Source organism: Podarcis pityusensis (genome assembly GCF_964106645.2).
Source record: "Podarcis pityusensis genome assembly, chromosome: 3".
In the NCBI taxonomy this organism is placed as follows: Eukaryota; Metazoa; Chordata; class Lepidosauria; order Squamata; family Lacertidae; genus Podarcis; species Podarcis pityusensis.
The window spans coordinates 6,975,891-6,984,313 of NC_138026.1; the positions used below are offsets into that span (position 1 = coordinate 6,975,891).

The window sequence follows — 8,423 nt, forward strand, 5'->3', positions numbered from 1 at the left end:
ACTTTCTGTTCCATTGCTAGATATAACGATTGACTTCTCCATGAACTTGCAGTTCATGTTTTATATTGTATCATTTCACATGGCTTTCCAATTGGATCGCATCCCCATTGTTCCTTATATTCATTCTCTCTTTCTTTGGAGAAAGTATCTCTGATGGGCAAAGCTATTATTAAACAATGCAGCAGAACTGGGATGCTATATGCATAAAAGGCACTGTATTGCACGACAATCCAGCCAGATTATACTCTTTTTACATTCACTAATGCAATTGCCCAGTGGATATCAGTATCTTATCTTATTCAAGTGCCCTTATTCCTCTACACTTTGAAATATACACCCAGAAATACTTTTGTTTGTGCTGAAATGTTTGATCTTCACTATCTGTCATTAGTGTCTTAAACAAGCCTCAAAGAAGCATCTAAGCTTTTGGCTCAAGTAGCAACAGTGACCTCTAGTGTGTGTTTTTAATTTCTTCCCTTTCTTTTCAATCCATTGTTCCCACAACCTTTAGGGCAGTATTTGATCACAGTTTTTCTTTCCCCTTTTTCTGACGGTGTGGACTAATTTTCATACTGAGAGTCATCTATAGTAGAAAATGAATCTCAGTTGATCTTCCTTTCTTTCCCTGTATGCAATGAGATGAAATCGAGAATTCAAACATAGGGAAAGTTAAAAACACATAGGAACGAACCTAGCTTTATTTTATTTTATAAAATGAAAATTGCCCTTCTGCTAAACATTTCATCCACCTTGCAGCAATTTATGTCTTGATCCCAGACGGCATCATTTGGCAATTCTTGCCAGATGTAACTTCTGATTTCTCTGTTCTTCAAACATCATTGGCTCTGCCATACACAGCAAGCCCTACCATAGAGGAATGTTGCAAGAAAATTCAAAAATTCATATGTAGGTGCCTTTAAGCTGTCGTCAGTGTGCATTTGCAGCAATTTGGAAAGTAAAGAGATTGTCTGTAGATTGCACTGTAACCAAGCACAAATTCCTTCTGGTTGCACTGATATTTTATATGTGAGGCAAACAGTCGTTAATATAAATAGAAACAGATAAAACTGTTTAAAGATGCTAAACTTCAAGGCGCGTAAGTAAATGTTTCAGTGATGTAATCATGCTTTCCTCCTGCAGAACTCGTGGGAGTCTGAATTGTCCATTCAACCAGCCTTCCTACATTTGCAGATGGCAAGTGTAAGGAGTATTGAACACATTATAAATTTTGTACAGGGAAAAGCACTTCAGCCTAGGAAATTGTGTGCAACCTATGTGTAAGATCATCCTGTGATTACTTGTATTGATTGCATTTTATTTTATTTTTATGTTGTAAAACTGCCCTGAGTGGGAATGGGGAGGGGAGTTACTGAAAAGCCAAGATATACAATTTAAAATCAAATAAAAACAAACAAACAAACAAACAAACATATGTGTTACAATTATAAGGTCATACTCAGAGCAAATGCATTGAAATTAACGGAAATGACTGACTGAGTAATTTCAATGGCTCTACTCTGAATAGAATTTGGTTGGATACAACCCATAGATTTTTGAGTAAATAACAAAATAGGCAGACACATTTGTAACTGTACTGCTAAAGACAGTCTACACATGCAGCAAAATGGAGGGAGAATGGTCAATTCACACCACAGTTAGACAATTCCAGGTTTGAATGTTCCCCCAGGAAAATACCCTGTAAGAAGAAACCTAGTGTATCAGGAAGAAAAGCTCTCACCCAGCCGTCTTCCCTCCTGTGCTTGCTTTCTTTTTGCAGTAGAAAGGTTTTCTGTGTTTTTGTTTTACATTAGGGGAGCATTTGGTATTTTGCCTGCAGTGTGAATTAATACAGCCCATTATATCACCTCCAGTTACTTGGCACAGCTGTGGCAAAGGGAAGAACCCTCTTCTAGTCTTGCCACCTCATTTCACTGCTGACTCATTACAACAGGGGAAATTCTGCTGCTGCCGAACCTGCTTCGCCAACCCTATTTTGTGTTGCTTGGCTCTCTGAGCACCCGGCTTGGACCGGTTCAGTGCTATCAAGAGCCATATTTGTATAACTGGTAGCAACACCAAGGTTGCAAAAGATTCCTCACTACAAATACCACGAGGATGTGCCTGGGAAACGGCTGGGAGGGGGTTGGGAATGAGTGGTGGTTATACATCCTTTTTGCAAGCCTGCAAGGCAAGAGACAAAAGGTAGCATTGGAAAGTTTCCAAAAAGTTTTTTGGGGGGGGGGGGCATAGCTATCAACCGTCCCTTATTTGGCAGGAAAGTCCCTTATCCCAGCGCTGTGTCCCGCTGCTGTCCCTTATTGATGATGTCCCTTAAATTTCCCGGGTTTCAAAGGAAGCAGCTCCTCTCCCTCCCTCCCCAATAAGGAGTCTAAGAATGACTGGGGGGTGGAGCTTGCACGCCTTGTGCCGATCAAATTGGTCACATTGCCTGGGGACTCGCCTTTGCTCAGCGCTTCCCAGCGGAGAGGTGACAGTGGTTTTCCTTGCTGCATCCCCTTTGCCAGGTTGCTGCACTGTGGGAACCACCACTTGAGGCTTTGTTTGGCTGCTGGCTGGGCTTTCTGCCTTTGGCTCGGAGGGGCTCAGAAGTTGAACCTACCTGTGCTCTGAAAATCCCATATTTTGGCTGCTGATCCCTTATTTTAGAGGCTGATGGTCCCTTATTTTCAAATCTGTAAGTTGACAGCTATGGGGGGGGGGAGGTCAGTCTCCACCATAGCTGTCAACGTTTCCCTTTTTTTAAGGGAAATTCCCTTATTCCGAATAGGATTCCTTGCAAGAAAAGGGAAAAGTTGACAGCTATGGTCTCCATGGTAGAGGTAGTTTTGCACCACTGTTTGGATACTTGTCCATTCAAAGTTCAAGTATGTTGCAAAATTTTGTTTGTTTCTTTGTTTTTGCTTTGCTGCTTTTTAAAAAAATGACTAGACAACCAGTGAAGTGGAATGTTGGAAGATTCAGGACAGAAAAAAAGCAAAATACCTCTTTGCAGAGTGCAGAATAAAACTATGCAGTCTGCTTCCTCAAGTTGTAATGGTGGTCACCAACGTGGATGGCTTTAGAAGGGGGATTAGACTAATGTTTAATATCTTCATGAAGGACAGGGCTATAAATGGCGCCTAGCCATGAGGGGTATGTTCTACTTCCACTTTCAGAGCCAGTGTGCCTTTGAATCCCAGTTGTCTTCGAGCCTCTCTCACAGTATTTGTGGTACATTCGTACCTCAGAAGTTGAGCAGAATCCGTTCCGGAAGTCCGTTTGACTTCCTAAACATTCAAAAATCAAAACGTGGCTTCTGATTGGCTGCAGGAAGCTCCTGCAGCCAATCAGAAGCTGCAGAAGCCCCATCGGACATTCAGCTTCCAAAAGAACGTTTGAAAACCAGAACATTCACTTCCAGTTTTTGATTGTTCGGGAGCCAGAACATTCGACTCCCAAGGCCAAGGTACAACTGTACTGAATAAATGAGGCAAAGCAGAAGAGAGACACCGGCCATAGGAATCTGCCACCTGTGTCGATGTATTCTCATTACGAACCAGATTGGAACAAGAAGTACATCCATTAGGTAGGTAGGTAGGTAAGTGAACAATTGAACGGACGAATGAATGAAAGGTTTTCCAAATCAGGAAAGGTTAGGAGACCCAGGGCCTGCCACAGAAGACCTAGGACCCTGGCCCTGTTTTTCAGCAGTTCTCCATGATCTCAGGCAATAGGTCTATCCCAGGCCTACTAAGTCACTAGTGGAGAACTGCATCCAGGATCTCTTGCATGATAAGGCTGCACCCTCTCCCTGAGTTGCAGCTCCTGCTTTCCGGGAAGAAAAGACATGGGGTGTGAAAATGCTTTGAGGTGTGTGGCCTCTGCTTGTTTGCATTTCTGTGCCTCACTGGTGTCAAAAGGACGATCTCAATCGAGAGGGTTTCCTTGACTCGGTGTTTTCAGCGACCTGCCTCTCAGCTGAACTACACCCTGGCTTTGTCAATGAATGGCGCCCCATTCAACAAATGTCAATGCTTTCCCTAATAGCAAGGCACCCACCTAACCCCCTCCTTGCCAGGTCTGTAAACAGCATAAATTAGTAATCAAAAAAGATACTGCCTCCTGAATATTTTATGGCAGTGCGAATGAAAGGGAAATGTGCAGACCGAAGGCTTGATGATGCAAACATATTTGTCAAGCTTTTCTTTGTTTAAGCAGAAGAGCGAAAGTGCTAGAGGCAGGTCCCTCCCATCCCCTGCTCATTGGGAGATAATTATAATCTTAGCAAGCTGGCTGTCTCGGAGCTATTCTTGGGGGGGGGGGGAGTTGCTTGCACAAGGCACCAGCGGTGCCTCAATTATCTGAGCAATCCCTCTTATTATATCTTCTTCAAATACCCACTTAGTAGAAAGTTATATGAAGAGAGCTGTATCTCCCCACCCTCCAAAAATAAAATTCCCCGGAAGATGGATTCATTTCTGCAAAATAAGTCTGAAATTTCCACTCAATGGTTCCAGTTGGGCAGGATTTGCACAGGATTCCCACTGTGAGAACAGGATGCTGGACCTACTGTACAAAGTTGGTTACATTGCTCTGCCTGTTTTTTGCATCTGACCTCATTCTCCATTGGCACGTGGCCGTGGAAGGTTGTCCAAAAGGGAATAAGGCTGGAAATGGTTCCTCATCCCTGCCTCTGAAGCTCCAACTGTTACTTAGGAATAGAGGTGTACCTAGGCAAGGAAATGTATCAGTGCCTCCAAAGCTGGCAGAGACCACAGACCAGAAACTCAAAAAGTTTGCTTTTCTTCACCTTTCACACTCCGCCAGTGACTTCTTCCACTGCCTTTGGAGTTGGGCCTGCTCTTTTCCACCTCTCCTCCTCCTCCTCCCCTGTCAGTCCATCTCCCTCCCTCCCTCCATTCACTGTTTTCTCTTCTGCCTCCTCCCTCCCTCCCTTTCCCCTCCTCTTGCAACTCTCACCCGCTCTCTCCATCATTCTTCCCTCTGAGCCCCGCTCAGCGATCTGCTCACACTTCTAATAGTGCCACCAGCCAGCTGGGGAGGGGCCCCCACAGGGCTGCTGTGACAGTCCACACCAGCGACTGGATTCCTCTGCCAAGCCACCCAGGTGAACCTGAATATCTCACCTGGCCACCCAGAGCAATGGAGGAGCAGCCCAGAGAGTAATGGATGGGTTAGCAGGCTCCTAGCAACTCCGAGCCATAGTGGAGAGATGAAATTTAGACACTCCTCTGGGTCTGTGCTCTTGGTGAGGACTAAGATGGCCAACCCCTAGGTACACACTTGCTTGAGAATAAATCCCAGTGAGAGCTTTCATCTGCACAGCTATGCAGAGGATTGCACTGTGAGTAGTAAGTTCATGCCCAGATTCCATTGCCTTTGAGTAAACGCATGCCCAAATTGAGGGGACACTACACGACAGTTTCATGGAAAACAAATTAAGGTTCACCACCACTGACCACCAATGCAAATATATTGTAAGGTCTGAAAAGGAGAGTTCAGCGAAGAATGGAAAGACCAGGAAACTGAACTAACAGAAGTGATTTTTTTTTTGTTTTCATGATCCTTTGGAAAACAAGGAGCCCTGGAGAACTGGACATTTAAATAGTTAACCAATAGTTATGGCCCAGCTGCAGCCAATCATTGTTAAGCAAAGTACTTGAAACATGCCCTCACGCCGCATTGACTTCAGTGGGATTTGAGACTTTGCTTAAGTGCATTCCAGAACAGAGGCCCACAATGGGAGAGACCAAAAGCCAAAGGCCTTGAGATCTGATACTTCCTCTCCAGCCGTAATAAAACCAGAATATAAACTATCCAAATAAGTGCCTTGCCTCATATTTTTTCACACCTCTATTACTCTTGTTTTATTGCACTCTGCCCATCTTTCGTCTCTCCCCCCCTCCTTCAATTATCTTCTATGAACTATGAAGTAGTGTCCCAGAGTATTATTGCCTCATCCAGCCACTCACTGACATCATTAGCCGGACAGACACAAAACAGAGACCTTCCTGGAAAATGAAGGACTTGGGAAGGAACCTCTGCAATGCACAGAATCTCTCCCATCCTACCTGACTCTCTTGCACAGTGATCACAATCTTTTGTTCCTGTTCAAGAGGTTAGGTTCAAACAGCAGCCTGTGAAGCAATGAAAATACTCTGATTCAGCCATTTAGAACCCAGAAGCTCACAGAGAAGGAGATAAAAGGGTTACACAACTTTTACTAAGAACATTGGACATAATTGTATTAAATACATTCCTTTCCAAAACTTTGAGATGATGCTTGAAAAGTTTCCCACAAGTACTTAGAATCTGGGTCTAAATCAAAGCCACAAGTTGGTTGGAAACAGATATAGATACACAACAGTGATGGTGGTACAGTGGTACCTCGGGTTAAGTACTTAATTCATTCTGGAGGTCCGTACTTAACCTGAAACTGTTCTTAACCTGAAGCACCACTTTAGCTAATGGGGCCTCCCGCTGCCGCCACGCCGCCAGAGCACAATTTCTGTTCTCATCCTGAAGCAAAGTTCTTAACCTGAAGCACTATTTCTGGGTTAGCGGAGTCTGTAACCTGAAGTGTATGTAACCTGAAGCGTATGTAACTCAAGTTACCACTGTATTCCTTGGTTGGGGCCAATGTGGGCAGAAATAAAGGACTAGACAAATTATTGCACCCCAGGCTCCTATTCATGGGGGGTGGGGGATGTGTATTTTCAGTGTCCAAAACCTAAAACAATGGCCAATGTATTTACTTTTGGTTTTGAATTCTCAGATGCTATAAATGCCAATACTATTCTGCTGGCACTTCAGTGTGGTAGATCATGGTTTATCAAGGATATTCTGAATCCTTGTGCGGCTCTGTTGTTTTCCTATCTATCTGCTGGTAGCTTTCCTTGAGATGAATTGTTGCCCTTTTGGATCCCTTTGGATTTTAGGATAGCCAAAATAAACAGAAATGTCATGCTCTTTACTGCCTTGACACATCCACATACCAACCCAGCCCTGGTTCAGAATTCCCCGTAAGGTTTAATTAAACATAACGTGTGGTGGTAGCCCACTACGCTTTACTCCAAGTAGACCCATCAAAATGAATGAACATGGCTAAATTAGGCCCATTCATCCCAGTGTTGCCAGTTGCAATGCCACCCGCCACATATTTTTGTGCAAAATAAAATATGCCAAGAGGGAGCGTTTTTTTGCCAAGGGGTTGTGTTGAAGGTTTCTGTACTCCCACTCAGAGATTATATATTGCGTATACGTGTCACGTATAGCTGTAGTATTTGCTAACCTGCCTGGAGCAGTGATATGCCACCAAACTGTCATCCCACTCTAATAGGCTAATCCCATCTTTGTGAACTAGGCTGGTCTTCAGATGCATATACATCAACTGATTACTCAGGATTGATGACTTGCACTGCGCTCTGTTTGTGACACCTGCTATAGTCATCAGATGATGGACATGTGTGGACTAACTCTTACCCATAGCCCTGTAGGCGCATATAACACTGGTGAAATCCGAATGCTGGATGTTTCCTGGAAAGAGGCACATATGCAACAGGCCTTGAGTTGCCTCAAATCTTTTCCAGCTATACTTATCATCCCTGACTCCATGACGCTCCTTTCCTTTGGATTAACCCCGCCATGTAAAGGCCCAAGCAACACAGGTGGACCTATATTCCTCTGCTCCACCTTCTTGTAGATACAACCAGCATGGCCACATTAAGCTCCCACTGGTATGGAAATTGGAGTGAAGGGGTGCAATATCAGGGGTATAAAGGGGCTGCAGAACAGAAGAGAGGGGCAGTGTCAGAAATGCGGTTGAGAAGGTGAAAAGGCCACTACTATGGGATGAGGGAGGTTGGCAACAAGGAGACATACAGGGCTGACAAGGTGAGCAAGGATGACAGCCCTGGGTGTATGTGATGATACGGAAATATGGTTTTTTAAGCTAATATGAGCTCATGGTTTCTTTTTTATTTATAACTAGTTTTAGATACTCGTTCAGATATTATCTTATCAGGAGGTCCATTCCACACACTATAAGAATCAGGCCTTTAGTGTGGCAGCGCTAACCTTTTGGAACTCTCTTCCATTACGTATGAGGCAGATGCCATCTCTATTGTCTTTTTGGCACCTGTTGAAGGCTTTTCTTGTTTTAGAAAAAGGCTTCAAAGTTGATATTTTTATCTTAGTCATCAAACATTTGGAAATCTCTCCAAGATACTCTCCAGGAAGTCATCCACAAAAGAAATAAACTACTAGTAGTGGTAGTACTAGCAGTAGTATATCTACTACTAATAATAAATTATGGTTACTATTACTACTGCTGATACTTCTGCTGCTTCTTCCTTGCAGATGGGGTACCACAGCTGAGTGACTCTTTGACCACCTTTTGCTAT

At 43.7% G+C, this 8,423-nt stretch overlaps 1 long non-coding RNA gene across 1 annotated transcript in view; it reads left to right on the forward strand.

Moving 5' to 3' along the window:
- Nucleotides 1-3,440: 3,440 nt before the first annotated feature.
- The window catches only part of LOC308473733, a 17,333-nt gene continuing 12,350 nt past the window's right edge, over nucleotides 3,441-8,423 (forward strand). The window contains exon 1 of the long non-coding RNA XR_013984263.1: nucleotides 3,441-3,586. This is a non-coding gene — a long non-coding RNA (uncharacterized lncRNA). The remainder of the gene's footprint in view (nucleotides 3,587-8,423) is intronic.